This window comes from Furipterus horrens, unplaced genomic scaffold (assembly GCF_987537825.1).
Source record: "Furipterus horrens unplaced genomic scaffold, mFurHor1.1.pri manual_scaffold_17, whole genome shotgun sequence".
In the NCBI taxonomy this organism is placed as follows: domain Eukaryota; kingdom Metazoa; phylum Chordata; class Mammalia; order Chiroptera; family Furipteridae; genus Furipterus; species Furipterus horrens.
Window position 1 is genome coordinate 55,199,478 of NW_028327187.1, and position 25,575 is coordinate 55,225,052.

The window sequence follows — 25,575 nt, forward strand, 5'->3', positions numbered from 1 at the left end:
TCTACTTAAATGCACTTTTTAAAAGATCTTCTGACTGATAGTCAGCATGTACCAGTCTGCTACAAGCTTCCTTTTGTAATAACTGACCAGAACATTATGTATTTTAGACTTTGTGAAAGACAACTTTATTACAAAAAACCTACTTGTTTATGTAAGCATTCTTAGTCCCCAAATTTGTAACCATTCCATTTCAACATTTTCTCTGACCAGGCATACTCTTTTAAAAATATTTTTGTTGTCTTGATGGTTCCTTACTACTGAGCTAAAATTTGACACGTTAAGGATAAATTTATCTAAAGCAAATTTTCCCAGATGATATAGAAAGCCTGTAACAATTCCTAAGTCATAGACCAATATCCAACATTGGTTATAAACAGTATGACCATAAGAATGCATACTGACTAAATGTCACCCCCTCCTAAAAATGCAAGAGTAGGAGAAAAGAACTTACTGTAGCTGAGTGCTCAGATATAGAGAAAGGCAAGCTAGTCAGCAAGTCACTTCAAGGTTTAAAGGGGGCTGAGATATTTGTGTGTTTTCAGAGAAAATGTGCTTTCAGTGCAGAGAAATGAACTCCCACAGAGAACTCTGACACATGACCCACAGATATATAAGTTGAATTTGCCACATTTGGGGATTTTGTGTTCCTGAGTTTTTACTAAAACCTACACACACTGTCAATGGCTAATGATTCTAGAAGGCAGACTACTTAGGGTAATATTATAGTAATATTTTTTAATGTAAGTAAAGTTGCTAAAGACCTAACAACCATATTATCAGAGTGCACAAGTAATTTAAAAATACAACTCTTGCCACACTCTGAGATAACAGGTTAGGTAGAGTTGAAGTGTGACACAGATCTCTTGGAATTAAGAAGCAAAGGTCAGAACACTTTGTTATTTTTCTTGAGGACTGTAAAGCAAGAAGGAACCTTACTCTCTTTCTATGGGACCCATAAAAGAAGGACTAGGATTGGCCAGAATTATTCCTGTATGTACTTTGAATTGAGGTCATTATAATTTTCTAGTGAACATGTATATACATACACAAGGTCCACTATTTAGCCTTTATAAACTGTAAGAAAAGTGTATGTGAAGATGGTTACATATTTGATATTTCCCATGTGACAGGAAACTTGGTAGATATGTTTATTTCCCAGCTCTGCCACTAATTAGTCATGTGGTCTTAAGTTCCTTAATTTGTATGTACCTCAGTTTCATGAGCACATCACAATCGTCATCATCGGCAGCCGTCCGTCTCGAGAGACGATGGCGTAGCTTCTTGAGAGTCTATCTGCACCGCCGAGAATGGCTGTGCAGTCCGACTCGGGAGTGACAATCCCTGCCGCACTTGTTACAGGTGAAGGCAGATGGCTGTTGTTGCTGCTGTTGACGCTGCTTCCGCCTCGATCTTTTCTGGACCGCCTCCTCGTTGCGCACAGCCTCTGCGCGTGACGTACCTTGTCTGACCGTGAGCCTCCAGGCTAGGCGGTCGTCTGCTTGAACATCCCATGTGTTGAGATTGATGGAGCATTGTGTCATGTCCTTTTTGCAGATGTCTTTGAACCGCAGTTTTGGGCGCCCTGTCATCCTCTGGCCTTCTGCTAGCTCGCCGTAGAGGAGGTCTTTGGGAATACGGCCTGCATCCATTCTTTTGACATGGCCGAGCCACCTGAGGCGTCTCTCACTAAGAACTGCATGCAAACTGCTCATGTTGGCTCGCTTCAGCACCTCGGTGTTGGGAACCTTATCCTGCCAGGCGACATGCAGGACTCGTCGCAGGCACCTCATGTGGAAGCTGTTGAGTTTCCTTTCGTGCCTTGTGTAGGTGGTCCACGTCTCGCTGCCATAGAGGAGAGTGCTGAGTACGCAGGCTTGGTAGATGCGCAGTCTGGTTTTCTCAGTGAGGCTGGAATTGTTCCACACTCGCCGGTTCAGTCTGGCCATAACTGTGGCTGCCCTGGCGATTCTCCGGTTGACCTCCAAGTCGACTGACAGAGAGCTCGAGATGGTGGACCCGAGGTAAGTGAAGTCGTTGACAACCTCCAGGGTGTATCCGTCGATGGTGATGCATGGGGGAGTCCCCGTGCCTTGAGCCATAACGTTCGTCTTCGTCAGGCTGATGGCTAGTCTGAACTCCTTGCATGCGTGGGAAAGGCAAGTGACTAGCTGCTGGAGTCCCTCTTCGGAGTGTGATGTCAAGGCTGCGTCGTCGGCGAAGAGCATCTCACGGATGAGCACCTCTTTGACTTTGGTTTTGGCTCGTAGACGGGCCAGGTTGTAGAGCTTGCCATCGGATCTGGTGTGAATGAAGACACCCTCGCTGCAGTCCTTAAAGGCGTATTGGAGGAGCATGGAGAAGAAGATTCCGAACAGCATAGGCGCGAGGACGCAGCCCTGCTTTACTCCGCTGCTGACTGGGAAGGCCTCAGAGGTTGCGCCGTTGTAGGACACCGTGCTGTGCATGTTGTCGTGAAAGGACATGACCACAGCAAGCAGATGTGGTGGACAGCCAATCTTCCGTAGCAAGCTGAAGAGTCCGCTTCAACTGACCAGATCAAACGCCTTCGTGAGGTCGATAAAGGCGAGGTAGAGTGGTTTATGCTGCTCGTGACACTTCTCCTGCAGCTGGCGTAGGGAGAAGATCATGTCCACTGTTGATCGGCCAGCTCTGAAGCCACACTGGGACTCTGGGTAGACGCGGGAAGCAAGGGTCTGCAGGCGGGCAAGAGCGACCCGGGCGAATACTTTGCCGACGACGCTGAGGAGAGAGATGCCCCGGTAGTTGTTGCAGTCGCTGCGGTCTCCTTTGTTCTTGTACATGGTGATAATGTTGGCGTTTCTAATATCCTGGGGGATGTAACCCTCCTTCCAGCAGAGACAGAGTAGATGGTGGAGCGGCTGTAGCAGGACTGGTTTCCCGCTCTTTAGGATTTCTGGAGGGATTCCGTCGCTTCCTGGTGCTTTCCCGCAAGCGAGGCGGTCGATGGCTTTGCCGAGCTCTGCCGCAGTAGGTGGGGTGTCTAGCTCCTCCATGACTGGTAGGTCTGGGATGGCGTTAAGAGCAGTGTCTGTTACGGTGTTCCTCGTCGAGTACAGCTCGAGGTAGTGCTCGGTCCATCGCCGCATTTGCTGTTCCTGGTCAGTGATGACCTCACCTGTCTTGGACTTAAGGGGGGCGATCTTGAAGGGGATTGGGCCTGTTGCCTTCTTGATACCCTCATACATTCCTCATGTGTTGCCTATATCAGCGGCTTCCTGGATGCTTCTGCACAGGTTTAGCCAATAGGTGTTGGCACAGTGGCGGGCGGTCTTCTGGACTTTGTTCCTGGCAGCCCGTAGAGCTTGAAGTGTACTGGGAGTGGGCGTGGCCTTGTAAGCCAGTAGGGCCTTCCTCTTAGCCTCGATCACGGGTTCCATTTCTTCCCAGTGAGCCTCGTACCAGTCAGCGTTCTTCCGCTCTTTCTTCCCGTAAGCAATAATGGCGGAGTTGTATATGGCGTCGCGGAGACGTGACCAATTGGATTCGATAATGTCGTCTGCCGCCATTCCCTCGCCGAGTGCATCTTCCATCCTGTTGATGAATTGCTGGGTCTTAACTGGGTTGCTGGCACAACTGGTGTTGACGCGTGGGCGACCCTTCATCTTGGAGTGGTGCAACCTCTTCGACGTTATGCGCACCTTGCTTACCACGAGGGCATGGTCCGTGTCGCAGTCTGCACTGTGGTAGCTGCGGGTGAGGAGGGTGCTGCCAATATCCGTTCTTCTGGTGATGACGAGGTCAAGCTGGTGCCAGTGGCGGGAGCGGGGGTGCCTCCATGACACCTGGTGGATCTCTTTGCACTTGAAGAATGTGTTTGTCATGCACAGGCCATGATGACACGAAAGCTCAAGCAGTCGCTGACCATTCTCATTGATCTTTCCTCTCCCAAAGTTTCCGAGGCAGGTGGGCCAGGCCATGTGGTCGGCTCCTACACTTGCGTTGAAGTCTCCAAGTAGATAAAGAGCGTTACTTCTGGGGATCTTGGATAACGCTTCGTCCAGTGCATGGTAGAACTGTTCTTTCTCTTCGGTGGTGGCGCAGAGGGTTGGGGCGTACGCGCTAAGAATGCTGACTGGGCCGAATGTTGTTGACAATCGGAGGGTAAGTAATCTCTCTGTGCCTCCTGTGGGTGGCTCTATGGAGTTAACAAGCGTGTTCTTCACAGAGAACCCAACACCGTGCTGTCTTGGTTGGTCCGAAGACTTCCCTTGCCAGTAGAAGGTGTAGTTGGTTTCTCTGATAGTTCCGTTGTCGGCCAACCGGGTCTCCTGTAGAGCCGCAATGTCGATGTTTAGTCGTGCCAGTTCCCTGTCGATGACGGCGGTTTTCCTGGCACCATTGATCCACGGAAGGTCTGCAGTAAGTCCGGACACATGGTCCTGATGTTCCAGCTAGCGAGGCGAAGAGCTGGAGGCTTCTTTCTTGTTGTTTGCTTGGAATTGCCTGGTGCGAGTGTTTTGTGGCTCACTTTTCAAGAGACGCCTCTCTGATCCCCACGCACCCAGTGGGACAGGTGAGCCATGGCGAGACGGCACCTAATTGGCTGGGGGCTTCCCAGCTTGAGGCGGGCGGTAGCTGTCCAGTGAGGTGCGATGTCCTCTCCCACCATCAGAGGAGACCCCTGGCGCTCGTTTCCTTCGCCAATCGGATGAGCTTATAACCGGTAACTGTCTCCTCCCGTGTTAAGTCGACATCTTGCGATGACGCTGGAATGTCCTCTCCAGTGAAGCTACAAAGCCTGGGCAGGGTGATATGGAGGGCCAGCTGTTGCCCATGCAGCAGACCCCCCCTCTCTTCGCAGCTGAAGGATCCAAGGGGAAAGACAGAGTCAATACAGCTTGGGTTCAGGTGCGCCGCAGGAGTTGCCGGTGTTAACTACAACGTCAAACCGCCTTAGGGACTCCGGCTCCGGATTTTCTGTCGGGGTTTACTCCCTTAGCCTTTCCCCTGAGGAGATATGCCGCAAGGCAGCGGAGGTTTGGAGTCAGAGTTTCCCTTCTCCTTAGCCTTTCCCCTGAAGAGGTATGCCGCAAGGCAGCGGAGGTTTTTTGGAATCAGAGTTTTCCTTCTCTGATGTGCCCTGACTGGAAGATCGAACCAGCGACACTTAGCTTGCAGGCCGATGCTCAATCCACTGAGCCAAACCAGCCAGCAACCTACAAATCCTATTTATTGTGTAAGACCCACCAAGTTCTTGTTCCAGCGCCCTACCTATGCACTCTGCCGCCGCCGGAGCCGGGAAGACGTGAAGCGCCTGTGAGCACTAAACCAAACAGCAGCTGAGGACCTGCTGGGTCCAACACCCTTTCCAAGGAGAAGACTGGCTGCGTCGTAGGCAAGACCAGGCTGACATTATTGGTTTCGAGTGGAAACGAAAATAACGGTTATTTTCAATCGGGTTTATGACTGCACCTTCATGCTAAACACAGTGATATTAAATTGTGCCCCCAAGAAGCCTATAATCCAGCCACGGAACAAGCACCACCACATGTCTACAAATTTAGCACTGTAACCTCAAAAAGAAATGAAAGGAAGTTTTAAGGAAATGATTTGAAGAGGAGAGTCGAAATAAAGTGATTCAAATGAGGGAAAACTGCAGGTCAGGCTGGCAGTAGCCAAGAACTAGAGTGAGGACAAGAAGCAACAAGCAGGTTACTCTTCCAACTTAAGTCCATCAAATTACCTCAGCAAAAAGGGAAAAATAAAAGGGCAATTGTTATCCCGTTTGCTCAAAAAGATACCCACCCCTCCACTTAAAACAAAAATAGAAAACCTCCCTAGATTCTACTAAAAAATTAAAATGTTGATTAATTGTAGTCAGTTTCATAAGAGCCACATACCAAGGACAGGCACATATTTTGTCAATTATAACAATGTAAAAAAACACCGGGGTTGGCCAGGATGCAGAGAAAAGGGAACCCCTGTGCACTTGGTGGGAATGCAGACTGGGGCAGCCACTGTGGAAAGCAGTGTGCAGTTTCCTCATAAAATCAAAAGTGGGGCTGCCCATGAACCAGCGAATCCACTTACGGGAATATATACGGAGAAACCCCAATACTAACTCAAAAGCACATAAGCACCCCTATGTTCATTACAGCGTTATTTACAATCACCAAGATGTTGAAGCAGCCCAAGTGCCCATCAGCAGTTGAGTGGATAAAACAGCTGTGGTGTATTTGGTCTTAAAAAAAACAATAAAACCTTACCTTCTGCACCAACGTGAACTGACCTGGAGAGTGTTATGCTAAGTGAAATAAGCCAGTCAGAGAAAGACAAGTATTGTAAAATATGGTTTCACCTCTTAAGTATGTGGAATCTAACAAACAAAATAAACTAACAAAATAGAAAGACTCAAAGATACAGAGAACAGGCTGACAGCTGTCAGACATGAGGGGGTTTGGGGGGCTGGGTAAAAACGTGAAGGGGTTAAGCAAAAAAATAAATAAACTCATAAACAAAATAACAATAAAAATGTAAAGAAATTCGTTTACTATTTCTCTAAAAAGGATTAACAAAATTTATTCAGTAGGCTGTATGGTGAAAAATTACCTAGCATGGTGATAAAAAATAAAAATAATTTTAATAAATAAATATTGGGCCCAAACTCCCCTACCAATTTAGCAGCAATTTCAAATTATAAAGCACTGTAACTTCCTACCTTCAAACTACCAACAACCTCCCCCATCACCACTAATGATAAGAAACTATTATCTTTTTTATTAATGACTTCAAAGTAACCTCTGTCATTTTCTGAATTTAGTGTCTCACACTTACTTAGCAGTTTGTAGTTGTTCTGAGCCATTATAGTCACTGGGTCTCACAACCACCCAGCGAGGTAAAATGTAGTGATTATCCGCCCCCATTTTACAGATAAAATAACTGGGGACCTGATAAGGAGAGTGAACAGCTCAAGGTCAACAACAGGCACTTACTGTCAGGGTATGAATTCCCGAGCCAGTGTGTGCTTCTTTGCTAGTATGATGTCTTTAAAACGGGAACATAAAACCTTATCTAGATAACAGAAGTCCAATAATCTTAAAAGTCAGAAAGGACAAATAAACATTACTTCAGATTTACTTTGCTACAAATCATTGATTTTTTACCCTGGCCTAGAACCCTCTTCATTTTTTAAATACCATTATTTTAGTTTAGCACCCTCTGGAACTCTTTAACTGCCAAAAGTGTTCTAAAACTTTTAGAAAATGCAAAACTAAAACAAAAAGTCTGTTCATGAACACAAACTAAATAGTGAATGTCAGCTGAGCAGACTGAGAAACCACCCAAACTCCTGAAAAACTGGGGAGCAAATGGAAAAAATGATCATCTTAATTACAGTTCTTCAATTCTTACGGATATTGGCACATTCAAAGAAAGGCAGTTGTGGACAAAGGCCACAAACCCCAATCATGTTAATGTGCTCTCTAAAGCCTAAAATAAATGGAATAAAAACTCTCCAAACAACCTCACAAAGATGATACAAAAGCCACATTAATTCAATATTCCTGGGGCTGAACACGGGGCAGGGACTTGCAAAAAGACTTAAGAAACTGTGTTTACAATTCACTTAATATTAAGTTCTCTGCATGATGTAAATATGAGAAGAGGCCTCATGAACACCCGCTGCAATTTTACTGTCCCTGAACCCCGGATAATCCCACTCCCCAGACCTAACAGGGCCCCTTCCCCAGCCCCCCACCCCGGGGAAATGCGACACACAGGCCTCATATACAGGCCTCTTGCCTTCTTCTCTTAACAACTAGGACCTTTGTTCTGAGCCTCGGGTTTTTACCCCACTCAATAGCTCTTTCAACTTTCTACCCCGTATATATTTTTGTTTTGTTTTGTGTGTTTAGAGAGGAGATTCTGAGCCTCCACTTTCCAGGTCTTAAAAAAAAAAAAAAAAAAGGAAGGCCAGAACCATCTCCAAGAAACTGGAAAGGACTAGAAAGTTACTACACACGCTACTAAGGGGCCTACCCAACGCAGCGAAGCCCGGGGATCGGGTGATCCGGCCGCCGAGGCAACGTCGGGGAAGGCCGGCAAGGAAGGGAGACAGCAGGGGGGCAGCGGCCGGTCCCCTCAGGCCCGATGGCACTGCCATCAGACGCCGCCCCCCACGCACGCATGGACGTTTACACACTGACACCGTCCGTCCCACCCCCGCCAATTAACTAACGAAGCAATTAAGCAACCCCACCGCCGGGCACCACGCCGCCGAAGCCAACCCTCCCCTCCCCCTCGCCCCCCTCCCCAGACACAGGAACAAGCCCGTCCCTTCCGCGCTCCGCGCACCCCACCGGGGCCACGGACTCCCTCCCGGCCCCCAGCAGGAGTTTCAGTGTCTAAGTTCTTCTCCCCCCGGTTTGCGTGTTTTAAAACCCTTCATTAATTTCTCCCTCTAAAAAAAAATAAAAAACTCAGGCTTTCTCTTCTTCTGAAGCAGGGAGCGACACGGAAGACGGGATTTGAGGTTTTCCAACCTTCTCCCCATAACTTGTCTCTGAAGCAGAAACCCACTCACGGCGGAGGGGAGCGGAGGGGAGCGGCGGGACTCCACGGCCCAGCGTTAGGACAGGTTTTATATAACCCACGTATAAATAAATTCGTCGCCTGCCTCGCTTTGAATGCCAATAACGGTTGGAGTGACAAATTGGCCCACGGCTCCCGCCCCAAGTCCTCGACCGCCCCCCCCCCCCCGTTCACAATAAGATATGAGTTATCTTACATCCTACCTCTAGAATTGATAGAAGTAATGAAAATAATACTGTAATTCACTTGAAATGAAAACATCTGTGAATTTCCAGGAATCTTCTGAGAAAGAAGTGTCAGTAAGAAAGACTAACACTATCATATATGAAGCCATATAAACAAAGTTACAGTGATTTAAACTGTTTAGCACTAGCTTAGGTGTATAGCGAAAGGCTAATGAACTCATAGCCAGAATACGAGAAAGGGAAAACAGAGTATCTGAAGATACACATGATCCATTGATATATGAGGTCTGTCCAGGAAAAGTCCAACCATTGTTAATATAACGTGAATGGTTTGCTTGACATCGATGTGACCTGGAAGCCAAGGAGAATGGACTGGAATGCACATGTGTGAACAATGACAACTTCACTGTACTAGTCAGTGAGGGCAATAGATGCCATTGAATGAGCATGTGTACTATGTGGCCATCGCATTAAAAATGACGAGTAGAACAATGAATCTGCATCAAATTTCATGTTAAGCTTGAACATTCCTTTGCAGAAACTATTCAGGTGATTCAGAAGACCACGACTATGGGACTCTAGTGACTGGCAGCTTCATTACAGCAACAACATGTCCGCTTGTGCATGACATCTTGTGCAAAAGTTTTTGGCAAAACATTAAATAACCCAGGTGACTAAGCACCCCCTACAGCCCAGATTTGGTGCACTTTGACTTCCGGCTTTTCCCAAAACTAAAATCACCTTTGAAAGGGAAGAGATTTCAGACTGTCAATGAGATTCAGGAAAATACTATGAGGTAGCTAATGGCAATTGGAAGAATTGTGTGATGTCCCAAGGTGCCTATTTTGAAGGGAACTGAGCCATCATTGTTCTATACGCAATGTTTCTTGTATTTTGTATCTTCTTCAATAAATTAGTTTTTTATAGTACATGGCTGGATACTTTCAGGAAAGACCTCCAGAAAATATGTGAATATAGATGAGAAATCTAGCATGGATTCTCTATGTACTGTAGAAATCTTTATGGTATTGGTCGGTGTTTAATTCCTAGTTCTCTATGAAAGCAGTGCTTTAAATCAGACCTTGTTTCCTTAAAAACTATGAATTGCTCTCACTTTTTTGTGCCTTTGTATTTTCTTCCTAAAACTCCAAGGAGGTTTAAAAACATCTTTTAAATAGGCAGTATTTGAGGATATCAGATTCTTGATGAATCGTTCCTTTAAGTATTATGAAATGTCCTTCTTTGTCTCTTTTTATTGCCCTTGCTTTGAAATCCGTTTTTTCTGATACGAGGACTGCTACCCCAGCTTTTTTTTCAGGTCCATTTGCTTGAAATATTTTTTTATATCCCTTTACTTTCAGTCTATGTAATTCTTTTGTTCTGAGGTGTGTTTCTTGTAGACAGCAAATATGTGGGTCCTGTTTTCTTATCCATTCCGTTACCCTATGTCTTTTAATGGGAGCATTTAATCCATTTACATTTAACGTTATTATTTACATGTATTTCTTCATTTCCCTTTTGTATCTCTGTTCCTCTACTCTTTTTTTGTTTTTTCTCTTCCGTTTTCTTAGAATATTCCCTTTAGCATCTCTTGCAATGCTGGTTTGGTGGAGATGTATTCTTTCAATCTTCCTTGGTCTGAGAAACTCCTTATTTCACGTTCTATTTTGAATGAGAGCTTTGCTGGGTAGAGTATTCTTGGTTGTAGGCCTTTGTTTTTCATTGCTTGAAATATTTTTGACCATTCCCTTCTGGCTTGTAATGTTTCTGTTGAGAAATCAGTCGATAGCCTTATTGGAGCTCCCTTGTAAGTTATTTGCTCTTTTTCTCTTGCTGCTTTTAAGATTCTCTCTTTGTCTTGGAATGTTGCCATTTTAACTATGATGTGCCTTGGAGTGGGTTTTTGGGGGTTCCTCTTTATTGGAACTCTCAGTGCTTCTTGGACTTGCATAACTTTTTCTCTCATCAGGTTCGGAAAATTTTCTGTCACTATTTCTCCTATCAGTTTTTCAATTCCATGCTCCTTTTCTTCTCCCTCTCTTATTCCTATGATCCTGATATTATTTTTTAATGCTATCCTGTAATTCCCTTACATCTTGTTCATATTTTTTCAATCTTTTTTCATTTTGCTGTATCATTTGAGAATTATTTCCTACATTATCCTCTAACTCACTGATCTGATCCTCTGCTCCATTTAGTCTGCTTTTGACTGATTCTACTGTGCTTTTCAGTTCAGAGATTGCATTCTTCATTTCTTCCTGGTTCTTGTTGATAGTTTCTATGTCTTTTTTTATGCTGGTGTAGTTCTCTGCAAGTTCCCTGTAATTTTCTTGGAGCTGTTGGTAGCTTCCTTGGAGGTTCTCATAGTTGTTTTTGAGTTTTTCGAGCATATTGAGCTTCTTCACCACCATAGTTTTGAATTCCATGTCTGACATTTGGACTATGTCTTTTCCACCTACCTCTCTTTCTGGGGATTCCTCTTTTCTTTTCATTGAGATGTTGTTTCTGCGTCTTACCATGTTGGATTCTTCTTGTTTGTTTTTGTTATTTGGATTTGTCTGCTTTGCCTTCCCACCTTTGTGGTATGAGATTTTTTTATGGTAGATCTGGGGGATTCAGTGGTGCAGTCTCTTTGATCTCCTGAGCCTGATGTTCTTGGGGTACCTTTTATATCGTTTGCTTATGCTGTCTGGTTATATTTCAAATTTTTTTGTTCGGATCTTCCTTCTGGCTTGTGGATTGAGAGTCACTCTATCCACTTTATCTCGAATTCTTTTGTGGAGATGTCCGTTTTAGCCTTGGTGTGTTGCCTTATTTTTCTGCGTCCACATCTGGTCTAGTGTGGCGGTTCAGGGGTTCTTGTTTCTTGGAGCACTGATGTGCGCCCATGGTTGCCGCAATGGTGTGCTCCTGCGGTTTCCACAATGGTGCGCGCACGCAGTTGTCAGCAAGGTAGGCTCCCTTGCTGCCCGCCGGAGCCAGTTGAGGTGTCCTTGCGCGCAAGCCCCTGCAGGGAAGGGGCGGCCCAGAGCTTGCCCTGCACGCCTATTGCTGCCGGGCAGAAGTGGTTCCGCATTCGTGCCAAGGTGTCCCTGCACGCGTCACTGCACGCGCCCGAGCGGCCGGAGAACTTGCCCCGGGATTGGCTCCTATTGTTCCCGAGCTGAGGTGTTTTCTCGCTCGCCTGCCAGTGCCCTTAGTCCTGCTGAGCCGAACTCCAGGAGTTGGTCTCTCGCCTCTTAGGGCGGGGCCGCGGACACTTGTGCTCAGTGGAAGTGAGCATCTGTGAGTCGCTGCCACCCGCTGTTCTGGCACGGCAGCCGACTGCCTTCCCTCACCCGTCTGTGCCGGCACGAACAGAGCCTGAGCTAGTGGTCTGCTTTCAGGCCTGGGGCCCGATGCCCACGGGAGCTGTCTAGGGGTATCTGCGCAGGGTCCTCTGCATGTTCACTGGGCCCTGCCTTTGTCCGTTGGGGCACTGATCTTATGTCCGTTGGGGAGTGTCCGAGGGACGCCTGGACTCACGGCCCCGCGCACCTGGGCCAGTGAGTGAGAGCACTTCCCTATGCGCGTCCCCGCGACCCAAGGGTAGGGTTGGGGAGTGGATGAGCGCGCCACTGCACCTGCGCTCCTCAAGAATGTCCTACCACCCCCAAACTTTCCTCCCCTCTCCACCGTCCACTAGAGAAAAATATAAAGTAGAATTATGTTCTCACTTGCTTGGCAGCACGTTGTCTCCTGTCCTTCAGCGCCAATGCCACTTGGTGGAGTCCCGTCTCTGCCAGGGGGCAGAGATCTGCTCTCCTCCCAACTCCTCTCCGGGGTAGCCTGTGGTCACCAAAAATCCTTTGTGTACTTCCAGCCACAGCTCGGGCAGCCGCCCCAGTCAGGGATCCCGTTTCGTCCCCTTTTCCTCCACTATCCTCACTAAACAGGTTGTTCCCAGATGGATTTTCTCTAATCCAGCAGTGCCTTGGCTCAACGCCTGCCAGTGTCCAGCTGCTCACTGAGAGGTTCTGTCTGCAATTAGCCCAAACTGCAGACTGGTCTCGGGAGCCTGAAACCACAGCCTCACCTTACTCCTCCACCATCTTCTCCTCTTTCTCTCACCTTCTAATGTCTTAACAGTATCTCCTTTTGACATAATCTAATAGATACCAACCTGCGAAGGGGATCTGGGAAGAGCAGTCTATTGGTTCTCATTTCCTATAATATGAATGGAGCTGAGAACACCAGATACAATAAGATTACAGTGTCTTTATTGCCAATATTTTCTGGAAAATAATTATACAAAAGGATATATAAGGAAGACAGTATAACACACCAGAGATATTCACTGTTAATGTTCATAGTTTTATCCTTCATAAAATTTTACACACTTCTATATGAATGCTATTTGAAATTAGGATTATTTTATTCAACCATATATTTGAACTAAAAGAAAAAATGGACAATAGAGAATTGTATAATATAGAAGTTGATATGGTCTTGTAATCACTACCACTCCCACCTCTTGCCTACTTACCCAGATATCCTCTGTTAATTATTGGCATATATTTTTCAGATTTTTTTACATATTGTTCAGACACATGTATTCTGCTTCAAAACTGGGCAATGGAATGCATGCCATTCTGCATTTAAAAAAAAACATGATATGGCATGTTTACATATTACTATATAAACTATTCATTCTTTTTAGCAATTCCATATTTGTAGTATTTAATGTGTAGGCCATCTTACTTGGTGTTGCACAAACTGCTTTTCTTTAAACAACTTTATTGAGGTAAACGACATAAAATAAAATACACATATTTAAATTTTTATAATTAATAAGTTACAGCATATATATGTGAAATCATCACCATGATAAATATAATAAACATATTTATCAACCTCCCAAATTTCCCCAACCCCCTTTGTTATACCCCTTTCTCACTCAGTCCTTACCCTCACTCAACCACTGAGCTGCTTTCTGTCACTACAGATTTGTTTTTTCTAATTGGATTATTTGTTTTCTCTATTCAGTTGCATAAGTTTTAAAATACATTTTGGATTCTAATTTTTAATAATATACTGTATATGGTGTCTTATAATATTTTTCCATTCCATAGGTTGTCTTTTCATTTGATAATCATTTACTGTACATGATTTTGTTTTATGATGTTTTTTAATTCCATTTATTAATCTTTTTTCATGATGTATTCAGATCATTTACACTGAAGGGATTTTTTTTTTCGCTTAAGTCTGCAGTGCTGTCATTTGTTTTCTTCTTTTCTTCCTTCTCTACTTCTGTTTTCTTACTTTCCTGTAGACTTTTTAAATATTTTAGAGACTTCACCTTGATTAATTTATAGGGTTTTCAAGTACAATGGTTTCTATGTTTTCATAATGGTTACTCTAGATATTACAATATGCACATGTACTTACCATGATTTACTGATTTAAACATTCACCACTTTGAGTAAAGTGACAAAACTTTATTTCCATTTAGGTCTCCTTAACTTAGTCACTTTTAAAATATAATTACCTTGACTTCCGGCCAAGATGGAGGCATAGACAGATGCGCTGTGTCTCCCTCCACAATTAAGAAGGAATACAACTATCTCGAAACTAGAAACAACCAGAAGTTACAGAAAATCTAACTACATGGAAGTCCAGCAAACAGAGATATAAAGAAGAAATACTCATCCAAACAGGTAGAAGGGGCGGAGCCAGGGCAGAGAGGACGCGGTGTGTTGGCAGCAATGGTGGGCTGGCAAAAAGTGCTGTCACACATTTTAAAAAGTCAGGAGGGACACAATAGGAGCATTCCCAGCTCCTCAACAGACCTAGCAGCTCACAGTTCCAGAACCTGGAAAACTAAAGCCTGATTGCTTCTGATTGTGCAGACCAGTGGGGGTCTGAGCAGAGTCCGCTTGTTTAAAGGAACCCCACAGTCCTAGAACATCCACAGACCCACCCACTCTGGGAAAGACGGCCAGGGCAGTGGCTATAGGGGCGCCAGTACGGTGCAGAAGTGGGAGAAGTGCCTGGAAAAGGGGGAAGTCCTGGGCTGGCAGTATTGTTCCCTTTCAGACCCCTCCTTCACATACAGCACCACAATGTGGTTAAACAGGTCGCCCTATACTGACAAATCCCTAAGGCTATGCCCCTTACAACTTAACAGGAGGGATAACTTTACCTGGGACATAGAAGCAAAAACACACAGGAGTCTGTCAGAATGAGGAGAGAGAGAAGTATGGCCCAAAAGGGGAAATAGATCAAGGTTTCAGTGGGAGAACTAAGTGAAAAGGAGATAACCAACCTAACAGATGAGGAAATAGACAACCTAACAGATACAGAATTCAAAACACTGGTGATAAAGATGCTCACAGGCTTGACAGATATACTTGAGTATGGCAAACACATAGAGAAGAAGTAAAGGCTCTGCTAAGTGAAATGAAGGAAAATCCACACAAAACCAATGGTGAAGGAAAGGAAACCGGGGTTCAAATCGATGATTTGGAACATAAGAAAGAAAAGGACAGTCAACTAGTGCAGAATTAGGAAGCAATAATTGAAAAAAATGAGTAAAACTTTCCAAATTTTCCCAAGGAGATGGACATACAGGTCCGGGAAGCACAAAGTGTCCTGGGCAAGCTGGACTGAGAGGGGGCCACACCAGGATGCACGATGACTAAGATGCCAAAGGTAAAAGATAAAGACAGAGTCCTGGGGGCAGCAAGAGAGAGGTGGAGAGTTGCCTACAAGGGGTTGCCTATAGGACTATCAGCTGATTTCTCAGAGGACACTTTGCAGGCAGGAAGCGACTGGCAAGCAGTATTCAATGTGATGAAAGGTGATCTGCAACCAGGATTACTCTATCCAGCAAGGCTATCATTTGGAATGGAAGGGCAGATGAAGTGCTTCCTAGACAAGGTGAAGCTAAAGAAGTTCATCATCTCCAAGCCATTATTATATGAAATGTCAGAGGCACTTTCTTAAGAAAAAGAAGATCAAAACTATGCACACTAAAATGACAACAAACTCAACTATCAACAACTGAATCTAAGAAATAAAAACAAAATCCAACTAAACAAACCAGAATAGGAACAGAATCTTAGGTATGGGATCATTTTGAGGGTTATTGGCTGGGAGGTGGGAGGGGGAGAAATGGGGAAATGGTTCAGGGACTAAGAAGCATAATCGGTTGGTAAGAAATAGACAGGAGGATGTTAAGAATAATATAAGAAAAGGCGAAGCCAAAGAACTTATATGCACAAACCATGGACATGAACTAAGGGAGGTGGGGTTGCTGGAGGGAAGGGAGTTACTGGGCAGAGGGTATCAAAGGAGGAAAATTGGGACTACTGTAACAACATAATCAATAAAATATACTTATAAAATATGATTACCTTACATATTTCTTCTCCTTATATTAAGCACCACATCACATGGAACTATAATTTTTACCTCAAATATCAAAGAAACATCTTACTTAACACATATTTTTACCAACTAAGTTGTTCTTTATTTTCTAAAGTTTCAAACCTTATTCTGTTATCGTTTCAGTTCTGCTTAGTGTTCTTTAGCCATTCTTTAAGGTTAGGCTTCCTACATTGTCTCAGTTTTTCTAGAATGTTTTTATTTTCCCCTTATCTATAAAAGATACTATATAATATTTGGAGACTTCAGTTTTTTTTTTTCTTCCAGTGTTTGGAAAATGTTGTGCCACTTCTTTCTGGCCTCCAAAGTTTCAGATGAAAAGTCCACTGTCATTGGCTTTTTCGATATTTTTTCTCTTTGGCTTTTTAGTGTTTTCCTTTCTTTAGATTTCAGAAGTTTCGTTATAATGTCTCTTGGTGTGAAGTTATTAGAATTTATCATATTTGGGAGTCTTTCAGCATTTTTAATCTCTAGGTATGTGGTGGTTTACCAAATTTGGAGAGTTTTCAGCTATTTATTTGAATACCTTTTCAGTCCCACTGTCTTCTTCTTCTGAGACTCCAATGATATGAATGTTGGAGTATCTGTTATTGCTCCACAGGTTTAAGACTGTTCATTTTTTTCCGTCTATTTCTCTTTTGTTCAGATTGAGTAAATTTTATTTGCACTGTCTGCAAATTCACTGATCTATCTTTTTGTAGTCTTCCAAGATTTTCTTTATATATGTGGGTGCTCCTATGTTGGGTGCATATATATTTACAATGGTTATACCTTCTTGATAGATTGTTCCCTTAAGTATTATGAAATGTCCTTCTTTGTAGCTTTTTATGGCCTTTGTTGTGAAATCTGTCTGTCTGATAGAAGTATTGCTATCACAGCTCCTTTTTTTTCATGTTCATTTTCTTGAAATACTTTTTCCATCTCTTCATTTTCTGTCTGTGTAGATCTTTGGTTCCGTTGTGTTTCTTTTGTAGACAGCATATATGTGGGTCATTTTTTCATATCCCTATGTCTTTTTATTGGAGCACTTAATACATTCACATTTAATGCTATTATTGATATGTACTTATTTATTGTGATTTTCCCTTTGTACCTCGAAAGAAATATATAAATACCAAAAACAAAGAACTCTACACCTCTTCTAAAGGAAGTGAATCAATCTGCAACAGAATATGAAGTTGAAGCTTATCACTTTTAAAAATAATGAAGTTTCTGGTTAAAACTAATTAAGAAGAAATTGATAGAATCATTAGCAATAAAAAGCTAAACTATAGGAAAGGGAAAGAGGACATTTAAAAGACACCTCCCAGGGTCAGGAAAAAAATCTCACTGACCTCAAAACTATTTCATCAAAGGAGTCCAAATTTAATTGGACCAGTCTGTCGAGAAATTTATGCTCTATCCAGCAATTAGTGAATATTAACAGCTGGGTGTGGTCACGGAAAGAGATAGTCAAAGGTAGCCTTACCAAAAACACTGTCATCCCAGAGCAACTATAGGCATACCCAAGTCTACGCTTGGTTCCCTAAGAAGGAACATCAGAGATTTAATGCTTTAGGGGAGGGGGAATAGACTTAATCAAAATAATCTAACCACTCACCAAACAAATAAAAAATAAAATAACAATATCAAGCAGGAGAGGATGGGAACTAGTAGCCACATTTGCTCTAATACATTATCTGAAATGTGCAGTTTTCCACAGAAAAATTATGAGACATGCAACAAAACAAGAAAGTCTGATCCTGGTTTTGATTTACTTCTTTTTATCCCATTGGTGAGAAGAGATGCTTCACCCTAAACAGTTTGTGGTAGCCAAACACAGCACTTGACACCAAACTGATGAAATAACATAGAAGTTTATTAATCAAACATAGAGCCCTAAAGGAGAGCATGACAATTCATGAAGGGCCACATGAAGGTTGTACTTGGGAATAGAGTAAATAAGCAAAGGCTTTTGGAGGCAAGCTTTGTAGTAACAATAGGTTGAGGTGACCCTTAGTTCCTATGGGAGGAACTGATTGGTTTTTTTGAGTAATTTTGCAATCTGGCAAGGAAGTGAACCCCATTAGGCTGAGGACTGCATTGGAGTGCAGCTGGTCTGGTTCATAAGGAAAGTACCTGAGTGGGAAGACTTTCCCACTAGCTGGGGGATATATCAAGCAAGAGTAGTGGAATTCATAGCGATGCTTCTTGAAGGCATAATGGACTCAAAGATGTCATAGAATATGAAATGTGAAGCCTTAAAATACAAGCCCATACACTGGGGATGGGGGTGAAAAGGAAATACCTGGCTTTCCATGTGGGGCCTTGTTTGTGCAGTACAACAGGTCAGTAGGTGAGAAATTGTGACTGACTGAAAAATCTGGTTCTGATGCTGCTGTGGCCTAAGCAGGAAAAAGCACCTACACAATGAGGAGTCAAAACCATTTTTTACATGAAGCAGCCATGAAAAATGAGGCTGAGAACAAGGTAAGCTTCTTAATCAAATAAAATCCAAACACAACGTCTTGCCAGAGCAAAGAAGAAATATTCAATTTGGTGACAGCCTGACTTCTAGAGGAGAAAATCTACCAAAGAATGAAACCAGTTTATTGGCTTAAATTTATAAAATTATTAAAGGAAGCACATTCAAGGCAGAAAAAAAATTATCAAAACAAAGTAGAATTGGATGTGATATAGACCATAATTTGATCACATCAACACCAAGATCAGGAAAAAAACTTAACAAATAAGTATTTCAAAAGCTCATAGTTATGAAATGACATATAAACACATAAAACAAAATGGAAAATTACAAGATAAACCTTCCTCTGAAAGTCCCCTGAGGACTACATTGTTGGGACCATATTTTCTTTCATCTTCAACTTTTTTCCACCATTGAATAAACATGACACATTAGGATCAGATTCTCCAGGAAAGACTGTGGAAACTGAAGAGACAGTAAATCCACTTGATACAGAACAAAATGGATGAGAGCATTACTGAAAACATTGAATCAACTAATGGTGCAGTTTATTCAAATCAAGCGGTTCAAATGAGGCTATTGATAAATAATGGTTTCATAGAGGTGAAAGAAACAGTTCATTGGGATATCCCACCCTTTAAGTATCAGAAACTCTAGATACTGGTGACTCATCAGCTTATGCAAAGGTCACCTATGAATAAGACTGAAAATTATTTGACCCCAATTATTTTATGACACATGTGCCACTCCTCAAAGAATAACTAAATAGGTAATCTGCTTTTGCATTAAAAACAGAAAGCACACCAGAAGTCTGTCTACTTTTAGACCTGTAAGAAACACTAGTGCAATGTAGTTTAAATAAGATAGAAGATGCAGCACTTTCTTTTTTTGTCCTTTCTAAGATATCATTTATCAGCTTTATCTGAGAGTAAGACTATTGTTCAGGGAATTCTTGAAACCAATTTCTGAGATGTATAAGATCATTCCCTTTACTGCTTCTAAGATGATATATGCAGATAATTTAATGAACATATTAAACCCTAAAAAAGCAAGTCATAAGACACTGGTCTTTCTGTGAAAACAAGAGAACTATACAAAGGACTTAAATACCTTTGGAAGAGCTGTTTCTGCAGCTATAATAACTGACAAATGATCACAAGCTTTTTTCTTAAAGGTATTTATTGTTTTTCTATTAGAGTTGTCCCACTTTTCCCCCCATTGCTCCCCTCCATTCCGCCCACCCCTTCTCCCACAGTCAATCTTCACTCCCTTGTTCAAGTCCATGGGTAATTTATACTACTTCCTTGACTAGACCCTTTCCCATCTATCTACCTTCCCTTCCTCTCCCCTCCCCCCTAGTCACTGTCGATCTGCTCCTGGTTTACATGCCTCTGGTTCTATTTTGCTAATTTGTTTGTGTTGTCCATTACTTTCCTGTGTTAGGTGATATCATATGGTATCTGTCTTCTGCTGCCTGGCTTATTTCACTAAACATAATACAGTTAAGTTCCATCCATGTCGTAAAGGGTAGGAGTTCTTTCTTCCTGCTCATAGTATTCCATTGTATAAGTGTATAGTATTCCTTCACTTATCGCAGGTATTACATTCTAGACCACCCCGCAATAGGTGAAAATCCGAGAAGTAGGAACCTTACATTTATTTTAGTATTTATATACATTTTAAGGCTTTATAAACCCTTCCCATAAACTTATAAACCATTTCCAGTATCCTATTAACCTTTCCCAATCCCTTATTAACCTTTTCCACACTTTTATAAACATTATTATGTTTTTAAACATATTCTACACTCTTAAATCTACATAACTTTAACAACATACATATAAAGTACCACAAAATCCCGCGATATAGCGAAAATTCTGCGATAAATAATTAAATGTCATATTTTTTAAAATCTCACGACATAGTGAGGTCACAATAAGTGAACCACGACACAGAGAGGGACTACTCTACCACAGTTTTTTTTTAATTTACTCATCTACAGATGGGCACTTGTAAAAAAATAATGCTATGAACACAGGGGTGCATAAGTTCTATTGAACTGATGTTTCAGGTTTCTTCTGAAATAATCTTAGCAATGGAATTGCTGGATCAGAAGACAGTTCCATTTTTAGTTTTTTGAGGAAAGCCCATACTGCTTTCCATAGTGGCTGCACCAGTCTGCATTCCCACCAATAGTGCACTAAGGTACCCTTTTCTACACATCTTCGCCAGCACTTGTTTGTTAATGATGGCCATTCTGACTGGTGTAAAGTGGTATCTCATTGTGACTTTAATTTGCATCTCTCTGGTGGGTAGTGATATTGAGAATTCTTTCATATGCCTATGGACCCTCTGTATGTCCTCTTTGGAGAAGTGTTTGTTCAGGTCTTTTGCTAATTTTTTAATTGGATTGTCTCTCTTCTTAGTGTTGAGTTGGATAAGTTCTTTATATATTTTGGAGATCAAACCTGTGTCCGAGATATCATTGGCAAATGTGTTTTCCCATATGGTTGGTTCCCTTTTCATCTTGCTGATGTGTTCTTCGCTGAGCAAAAGTTCTTTAGTTCTATGTAGTCTATTTGTTCTTTCTTTTATTTCCCTTACTCTAGGAGATATATGAGCAAAAATATTGCTGCGTGGTATATCTGAAATTTTCCTGCCTATGTTTTCCTCTAGGGTTTTTATGGCGTCATAACTTACATTTAAGTCTTTGATCCATCTTGAGTTTATTCTAGTGTATGATGTAATTTGGTGGTCTAGTTTCATTTTTTTTGCATTTCCCTGTCCAGTTCTCCCAAAACCATTTGTTGAAGAGGCTATTTTAACTCCATTTTATGCTCCTTCCCCCTTTATCAAATATTAGTTGTCCATATAGACCTGGGTTTATTTATGGGCTCTCTATTCTGTTGCGTTGATCATATAGGTGTTCATATGTTTATTCTTATGCCAGTACCAGACTCTTTTTGATTACATTGGCCTTGTTGTCTAGTTTTATATTAGGGGATTCTTACTACTTTGTTCTTCTTTCTCAAGATTTCTGTGGCTATTTGGGGTCTTTTTTGGTTCCACATAAATTTTTGAAATATTTGTTCTAAATCTGTGAAATATGCCACTGGTATTTAAATAGAAATTGCATTGAATCTACAAATCGCTTTGAGTAGTATACACTTTTTTTTAAAGTATATTTTATTGATTATGTTGTTATAGCAGTCTCAATATTTTTCCCTTTGCTCCCCTCTGCCCAGTAACCCCTTTCCCTCCAGCAATCCAACCCCCCTTAGTTCATGTCTATGGGGTGTGCATATAAGTTCTTTGGTTTCACCCTTTCCTATATTATTCTTAACTTCCCCCTGTCTATTTTGTATCAACAAATTATGCTTCTTAATTCCTGCACCATTTACCCCTTCAATTCATTCTCCTTCCCAGCTGATAACCTTCCAAATGATCCCCATACCTATGATTCTGTTCCTATTCTGGTGTGCTTAGTTGGATTTTGTTTCTATTTTTTAGATTCAGTTGTTGATAGTTGCGACTTTTTTGTCATTTTAATGTTCATAATTTTGATCTTCTTTTTCTTAAGTAAGTCCCTTTGACATTTCATATAATAATGGCTTGGTGATGATGAACTCCTTTAGCTTCACCTTGTCTGGGAAGCACTTCATCTGCCCTTCCATTCCAAATAATAGCTTTGCTGGATAGAGTAATCTTGGTTGTAATCGTTGCTTTTCATCATCTTGAATAATTCTTGCCAGTGTCTTCTTGTCTGCAAAGTTTCTTATGAGAAATCAGCTGATAGTCTTATAGGCACCCCTTTGTTGGAAACTCTCTGCTTTCTCCTGCTACTTTTTGGATCCTCTTTTTATCTTGACCAATTGGCATTTTAATTATGATTATGGGTTTAGCTTAGTTGGGACTCTCTGTGCTTCCTGGACTTGTATGTCTATTTCCTTCGCTAAATTTGGGGAGTTTTCTTCATTATTGTCTCACATAAGTTTTCAAATTCTTGCTCTTCTTCTTCTCCTTCTGGCACCCCTATGGTTTGGATGTTGGCATGTTTAAAATTGCCCCAGAGGTTCCTAAGCTTCTCCTTATTTTCTTTTAAATTCTTGTTTCCTCATTTTGTACTGGTTGACTGCTTTTTTCTTCCGTATGTTCCAAATCATTGATTTGAACCCTGGTTTCCTTCCCTTCACCATTGGTTTCTTGTGAATTTTTCTTTGTTTCATTTAGTATAGCTTTCATTTCTTCCCTTATGTGTCTGCCGTACTTAAGCATGTCTGTCAAGCCTGTGACCATCTTTATCACCAGTGTTTTGAACTCTGTATCTGTTAGGTTGGCCATCTCCTTTTTGCTTAGTTCTCCCACTGGAACCTTGATCCTTTCCCCCTTTTGGGCCATAAGTCTATGTCTGCTCATCATGACAGGTTCCTGTGTTTGTTTCCTTCTGTGTCTTATGCAGAGCTGTCGCTCATGTTATGTTGTAAGAGGAAGTGCCTTAGGTACAACGCAACCCACCTCACAGCTGTGGCGCTGTGTGGGGGGGAGGGGTCCGAGAGGGAACAATGCCACCCGGTAAGCACTCACCCCCTTTCCTGGCACCTATCCCACTTCCATATGAACCTGGCATTGTGTGGGGGGGAGGGGTCCGAGAGGGAACAATGCCACCTGGTAAGCACTCGCCCCCTTTCCTGGCACTTATCCCACTTCCATATGAACCTGGCACCTCTCTGGCCATTGCCCTGGCCGTTGTTCCTACAGTGGGTGGATCCTCGGACATTCCAGGACTGTGGCAGCCCTTTAAACAAGCAGACTCTGCTGAGATACTGGCAGTTTCTTCCTCTGCCCCAACCCCCACTGGTTTGCACAGTCAAAAGTGATGAGGCTTTATGTTCTGTGATGTTGGGACCATGAGCTGTGCAGTCTAGTCTGGTGCTGGTGCTGGTACTGGGAATGCTCCCCAGGTGTCCCTCCCGAATTTCTGAAATGTGTGACTGAGCTTTCCACTGGCCTGTCACTGCTGTTGCTGCTGCTGCCGCCATTACACCACGTCCTCTCCACTCTTCCTACCTGTCTGGATGAGTATTTCTTCTTTATATTTTTGTTCGTTGGACTTCAATGCAGCTCTGTTTTCTGGAACTTCTGGTTGTCTCTAGTTTTGAGATAGTTGTATTCCTTCTTAATTGTGAAGGGAGAAGCAGTGTGTCTGTCTAGGCTTCCATTTTGGCCGAAAGTCTAGTATGGACATTTTAGTGATGTTAATTCTTAACATTCTTGAACATACTATATGCTTCCATTTATTTGCATCTTCCTTAATTTCTTTTTTCAGTGTTCTGTAGTCTTCCCAGTACAGCTCTTAATCTCTTTCGTTAAGTTAATTCCTAGGTCCTTTATTTTCCTTGTGCTGTGGTAAATGGGATTTTTAGGTTCTATCTCTGATATTTTATTGTTGGTGTACAGAAATGCCTTTGATTTCTGTATATTGACTTTGTACCCTGCTATTTTGCCAAATCCTCTGATTATGTCAAGTAGTATTTTAGTAAATTCTATAGGGTTTTCTACGTACATTATCATGTCATCTGTAAATAATGACAGTTTTACTTCCTCTTTTCCAAGCCTTTTATTTCTTTTTCTTCTCTGATTGTTGTGGTTGGAACTTACAACACTGTGTTGAATAGGAGTGGAGAGAGTGGGCAGCCTTGTCTTGTTCCTGATCTCAGGGGTCATGCTTTCAGTTTCTGTCCATTGAGTATGATGTTGGCTTCACGTTTCTCATCTATGGCCTTAATTATGTTGAGGTGTGCTCCCTCTATTCTCATTTTGATGAGTTTTTTCATCATAAATGGGTGTTGTACTTTATTAAATGCCTTTTCTGCATCTATTGATGTGATCGTGTGATTTTTGTCTTTCATTTTGTTTATGTGGTGTATTACGTTTATTGATTTGCAAATATTAAACCATCCTTGCATCCCTGGGATGAATTCCACTTGATGGTGGTGTATGATCTTTTTAATGTGTTGCTGGATCCTGTTTGCCAATATTTTATTGAGGATTTTAGCATCTATGTTGATAAGCGATATTGGCCTGTAGTTTTCTTTCTTTGTTGTGTCTTGACCAGGTTTTGGAATTAGGGTAATACTGGCTTCACAGAAAGAGTTTGGAAGTTTACCTCTTTTTGAATTTTTTGGAATAGTTTGATAATGGTAGGTGTTACTTCTGTTCTAAATGTTTTATAAAATTCACCTCTGAAGCCATCTGGACAGGGCTTTTGTGTCCCAGGAGTTTTTTGATTACTGTTCAGTTTCACTCTTTGTTATCGGTCTGTTGAGGCTTTCTACTTTTTCTTTTTCTTTTTTATAAATGGAAGCTTTTTTATTGTAATTACTCTTAAATAAGATTCTAATTCTAAGAACTCTAAGAAAACACCTTAAAATACTGCATTTGAAATTACATATAATTTTATTCTCAGTAAATTTTTAAAACTATTTATTTATTTATTTACTTATTTCTTTTCTTTTTTTAATTATAATTTATTGGTTATATTGTTACAATAATTTCAATTTTTCCCCATTTCTCCCCTCCACCCAGCACAACACCTCCCCAGCAATTCCCCACCAAATCCATGCCCATGGTTCGTACATACAAGCTCTCCCACTTCACCCTTTCACATATTCTTCTTCTTTTTTTAATAAATAAATGATTAATTAATTATTTTAAAAATAAAAAATAATCCTTCCCTCCCAGATATTAAGACCCTTTATAATCTTAAAAAAAACAATGAGCGAAGATCTCAAGCTCCTCTAACTGCTTCAAGCTGGACATGGTCGTCATCCTACCTACCCTTGGGTCCAGAAATCCCTAATAAGGGTGGGGGATGTGAGGGGAGGGTGCCCTTTCCACATTGGGAAAGATTGTGCAGACTCCAGGTCAGTT

At 42.0% G+C, this 25,575-nt stretch overlaps 1 pseudogene; it reads left to right on the top strand.

The window, feature by feature from the left end:
• Positions 1-18,633: 18,633 nt before the first annotated feature.
• On the top strand, positions 18,634-19,723 carry LOC149991035 (CTD small phosphatase-like protein 2 pseudogene; annotated as a pseudogene).
• The last annotated feature ends 5,852 nt before the right edge of the window (positions 19,724-25,575 follow it).